Below are 6212 nucleotides of genomic sequence, written 5' to 3' on the forward strand. Positions count from 1 at the left end.
GAATGACTCAGTCATTGGAACGAATCGTTTGAACGAATGAATCAATGACTCGCTCATTAAGATGGTCGCCTGGCGACACCTAATGGCGGTTTAGTGTTATGTTTAAAAGTGTCATTTTTTCCAACGTGCACCATTATCAATGTCCGTGCGGACGTCCGTTTTTTTACTTTCACTTTTATATTAGCGATGTAAAAGCACCCGCTCGTGTCACACGTCGATTAACCGATGGGAAAATATCCTCACAGTCATATACCTAATAAATTTATATTTAAATACAATAGGCCTACCTAGTAAAACGTTTTAAATACTATTTTGATATCCTTTTGGACACAAGAGGGCAGTATAGCCCTATGTTTGCTTTTTTGTTGAACCAAATAGCACTAAATAGCCTGTTTTTAACTTTTTCATACTTCTTGAATTGCAAAAACAGAATAAAATAGGTTTAGTTCTAATATTTTTATATAAAAATACATGGTGTATAATTACATTTTTAGAAGTTATGAGATGTTTCCTGCTTCCTTTTTGACATTAATTTAATCCCTCGCCATAGCAAAACCGTTTGAGATATTCAATATCCGTTTACAATTTAGCATCATTAATATATTTTTATCATGTTGAAAAAGTTTGGTGGGAATAAAATAAACCTTTTAGGAGGAGTAACTAAAAACTCAGAGGCTGATTTAACAAAAAATCCATATTCAGACCAAAATATCTGACTCCCTGTTGGTCGTAGCTAATAACTGTCAATTAGAAAGTTGTCCGGCTCGATGAGACCAATATACGTACTGATTTTTGTAATTGTGGGTAAAACTAACCCCCCCACTTTTGTCAAAAACATTTTGAAAGTGACACACTTCCTGCTGCCAGTTGGTGGCGCTATAACTTTGACTCACAATAGTCACATCCATCTGATCGGCCTCTTACCACGAACACACTGCTGAAGTTTCATCAAGATCAGTTAATGTGTGCAGAAGTTATAACACTTCGTGTTTCTCTTTTCTCGCCATAAATTCGTGTCCTCGCCACGGCCAAACCGTTTGAGATATCAAAAATCCGTCCGCAATTTAGCATCCTCAATGTCTTGACTTCATGCTCACCGAGTTTGGTGGCGATTTAATTAATTATCTAGGAGAAGTGTTTCAAATTCCACAGCAAGCGTTCTCCAAACAACCCATAATTGCCGACTTCCTGTTGGGCTGGCGTAAAATTTAGAGCACGAAAGTTGTTCGGCCCGATGAGATCTATATGTGTACCGAGTTTCATATCATTACATGCAAGTGTGTTTGATTTATGGACAAGTGTTCGGATCCCGTTCCAGGGGGCGCTGTTGAGCCCCCCTGCCACGCCCGGGTACCAGCTTCAGCCCGGCCCTGATGGCCGCGGGTTCTGACCTGTGTGCAAAGTTTCAAGAGTTTTCGAGCACGTTAAAGGCCCCAAAAGACCCTGAAACCTTAAAAAACAGGAATTTTAAACAAATCTCACTCAAAAGACAAATCCCCCCACCCCTCACACACACAGAGACGCAGAGGCAGAGAGAGAGAGGGAGAGAATTCTCAAAAAAAATCACATTCAAAACAAAATATCTCACTTCCTGTTGGTCACAGCTTATGACTATAAATTAGAAAGTTGTCCGGCTTGATGAGAACAATATACATAACGATTTTTGTGACTCTACTTAAAACTAAGCTCCCATTTTTGACTAAAGGTGGCGCTACTGAGACCCTCACCACGCCCGTTTCTGAAACTTTGCACATGTCTACTGGATAATAAATGTGATGTGTCTGTCGAGTTTCATCCAATTTCAAGTATGTTAAGAGTCTCAAAAGCATCTGAAAAGAATATTAAAGTTTGATGCGTTGCCACGGCAACAGTATTTAAGATATCAATAAACCTTTCACAGGTCTACATCTGCCGTGTGTCTACATTATACACATAAAGTTTGAAGCAAATCGGGTAAAAATAAGAGGGTGATTTCAAAGCATTTTGAAAGTGACACACTTCCTGCTGCCAGTTGGTGGCGCTATAACTTTGACTCACAATAGTCACATCCATGTGATCGGCCTCTTACAACAAACACACTGCTGAAGTTTAATCAAGATCAGTTAATGTATGCAGAAGTTATAACACACTTCCTGTTTCCATTATTCGCCATAAATTTGTGTCCTCGCCACGGCCAAACCGTTAGAGACATCAAAAATCCGTCCGCAATTTAGCATCCTCAATGTCTTGACTTCATGCTGACTGAGTTTGGAGGCGAATGGATGAGTTCCCTAGGAGGAGTACATTAAATTCCACAGCATGCGTTTCAAAACAACCCATAATAGCCGACTTCCTGTTGGGCTGGCATAAAAAGTAAAAGTACGAAAGTTGTTCGGCCCGATGAGATCTATATGTGTACCGAGTTTCATATTATTACATGCAAGCGTGTCTGATTTATGGACCAAGTTTTCGGACCCTGTTCAAGGGGGCGCTGTCGAGCCCCCCTGCCACGCCCGGGTACCAGCTTCAGCCCGGCCCTGATGGCCGCGGGTTCTGACCCGTGTGCAAAGTTTCAAGAGTTTTCGAGCACGTTAAGGGTCTCAAAAGTGCCCGAAAGGTTGACAGAAAAATAATAATAATAATAATAATAATAAATATATATATATATATATATAAATATAGCTGCGAGCAGCGATTACGGGCCCAAGCCGGTGGCACCGCAACCCCGGTGCCTTTAGTTACCTAAAGGCACCGGGGTGGCGGTACCGCCGGCTTGGGCCCTCCATCGCTGCTCGCAGCTATATTTATATATATATATATATATATATATATATACATACATACACACACATACATATATATGTATATATATATATATATATATATATATATATATATATATATATATATATATATATATATATTATTGTTCAAAAGTTTGGGGTCAGTAAGATTTTTAATGTTTTTAGGAGAAGTCTCTTCTGCTCACCAAGGCTGCATTTATTGATTAAAAATACAAACAAAAACAGTAATATTGTGAAATATTATTCCAATTTAAAACAGCTGTTTTCAATTTTTAAATATTTTACATAGTAATTCATTTCTGTGATCAAAGTTGAGTTTTCAGCATCATTACTCCAGTTTCAGTGTCACATGATCCTTCAGAAATCATACTAATATGATGATTGATGCTCAATAAATATTCATTATTATTTTCAATGTTGAAAACAGTTGTGTACAGATTTTTTTTTTCAAAATGCTTTGATGAATGTTAGTTCAAAAGAACAGCATATATTTCAAATATATATATTTTTAACATTATAAATGTCTTTACTGTAACTGTTGATCAGTTTAACTCATCCTTCATAAATAAAAGTACTGATTTATTTTATTTATTTACCCCAAAAATAAAATTTTAATTATTACTAACCCAAAACTTTTGAGCGGTAGTGTTTAACGTTACAAAAGCTTTAGATTTCAGATAAATGCTGTTCTTTTGAACTTTCTATTCATCAAAGACTGTACACAACTGTTTTCGACATTTAAAATAATAATGAATGTTTCTTGAGTATCAATCATCATATTAGAATAATTTCTGAAGGATCATGTGACAGTGACGACTGGAGTAATGATGCTGAAAACTCAGCTTTGATCACAGGAATAAATAACAGTTTAAAATATATTAAAATAGAAAGCAGCTGTTTTAAATTGGAATAATATTTTACAATATTACTGTTTTTGTTTGTATTTTTAATCAAATATATGCAGCCTTGGTGAGCAGAAGAAACTTCTCTGTTATGTGCGCGCCACAGACTGCACGCACGTCCGCTTAGAGTTCCGCCTTTTGCCTTCCGTCAATATTACGTTATTAGAAAAAATTTTTTTTAGACAATCGATTTTTTGACATTTGTGAATCGATTCAGAATCGTCCACGTCCGCATCGCGATGCATCTAAGAATAATTTTTTTCTCCCACCCCTAGATTTCATACAAATAAACAGTTACAATTAAGTCACTTACATTTTAGATGCAATGTTGACTGTTTTTGTTCTGTTTCAGCAGCGAAAATAGTTAAACAAAGATCACGGCAGAACCATCACTTATCACGTGTTTTCTCATAACTGAACGATTCAGCATTTTTAACGAATCGGTTGACTCAAAGATTGAATGATCAATCCATAAACATCTGTCTTAATCATGATCGACTCATTCGAACGAATCGTTTGAACGAATGAATCAATGACTCGCTTATTAAGATGGATGCCTGGCGACACCTAATGGCGGTTTAGTGTTGTTTATTCTTTCCCACATGTGTGTGATTTGTGTGTGCAACATTATCATTATTTTTCTTTCACTATTATATTAGCGATTTAAAAGCACCCACTCGTGTCACACGTCGATTAACCGGTGGGAAAATATCCTCAGACACATACCTAATAAATGTATATTTAAATACAATATTGGCCTACCTGGTAAAAAGTTTTATATACTATTTTGATGTCCTTTTGGACACAAGAGGGCAGTATAGCCCTATGTTTGCTTTTTTGTTGAACCAAATAGCACTAAATAGCCTGTTTTAACTTTTTCATTCTTCTTGAATTGCAAAAACAGAATAAAATGGGTTTAGTTCGATATTTGTATACTTTTATATAGAAATAAATGGTATATAATTACATTTTTAGAAGATTTTTAGTGTTTCCTTTTTGGACATTACTTTAATCCCTCGCCATAGCAAAACCGTTTAAGATATTTATTATCCATTCACAATTTAGCATATTTAATGTAGTTTCATCATGTTGAAAAAGTTTGGTACGAATAAAATAAATAGTTTAAGAGGAGTGGCTAAAAATTCAGAGGCTGATTTAGCAAAAAAAATCACATTCAGACCAAAATATCTGACTTCCTGATGGCCAGAGCTATTGAATGTAAATTAGAAAGTTGTCCGGCTTGATGAGAACAATATACAAACTATTTTTTCTTTACTGTAGTTAAAACTAACCCCCCCACTTTTGTCAAAAGCATGTTGAAAGTGACACACTTCCTGCTGCCAGTTGGTGGCGCTATAACTTTGACTCACAATAGCTACATCGATCTGATCGGCCTCTTACCACGAACACACTGCTGAAGTTTCATCAAGATCAGTTAATGTATGCAGAAGTTATTCCACTTCGTGTTTCTCTTTTCTCGCCATAAATTCGATTCCTCGCCACAGCCAAACCGTTCGAGATATCAAAAATCCGTTCGCAATTTAGCATCCTCAATGTCTTGACTTCATGCTGACTGAGTTTGGAGGTGATTGAATGAATTCTCTAGGAGGAGTACATCACATTCCACAGCAAGCGTTTTCCAAACAACCCATAATAGCCGACTTCCTGTTGGGCTGGCGTGAAACTTGACAGAGGGAAAGTTGTTCGGCCCCATGAAATCTATATGTGTACCGAGTTTCATATTAATTCATGCAAGCGTGTTTGATATATGGACCAAGTTTTCAGACCCTGTTCAAGAGGGCGCTGTTGAGCCCCCCTGCCACGCCCGTTTCTGAAACTTTTCACATGTCTACTGGCTAATAAGTGTTATGTGTCTGTCGAGTTTCATCCAATTTCAAGCATGTTAAGAGTCTCAAACGCATCCGAAAAGAATATTAAAATTTGATGCGTTGCCACGGCAACAGTATCTAAGATATCAATAATCCTTTCACAGGTCTACATCTGCCGTGTGTTTACATTATACATATAAAGTTTGAAGCAAATCGTGTAAAATTAAGAGGGTGACTTCAAAGCATTTTGAAAGTGACACACTTCCTGCTGCCAGTTGGTGGCGCTATAACTTTGACTCACAATAGTCACATCCTTGTGATCGGCCTCTTACAACAAACACACTGCGAAAGTTTCATCAAGATCAGTTAATGTATGCAGAAGTTATAACACACTTCCTGTGTCCCATTAATCGCCATAAATTCGTTTCCTCGCCACAGCCAAACCGTTCGAGATATCAAAAATCCGTCCGCAATTTAGCATCCTCAATGTCTTGACTTCATGCACACCGAGTTTGGTTGTGATTGGACGAATATTCTAGGAGGAGTATTTCAAATTCCAGAGGATGCGTTTTTCAAACAACCCATAATAGTTGACTTCCTGTTGGGCTGGTGTAAAACTTAGAGCACGAAAGTTGTTCGGCCCGATGAGATCTATATGTGTACTGAGTTTCATATTATTATATGCAAGCGTGTTTGAT

Source organism: Squalius cephalus (genome assembly GCF_949319135.1).
Source record: "Squalius cephalus genome assembly, chromosome: 2".
NCBI lineage: Eukaryota > Metazoa > Chordata > Actinopteri > Cypriniformes > Leuciscidae > Squalius > Squalius cephalus.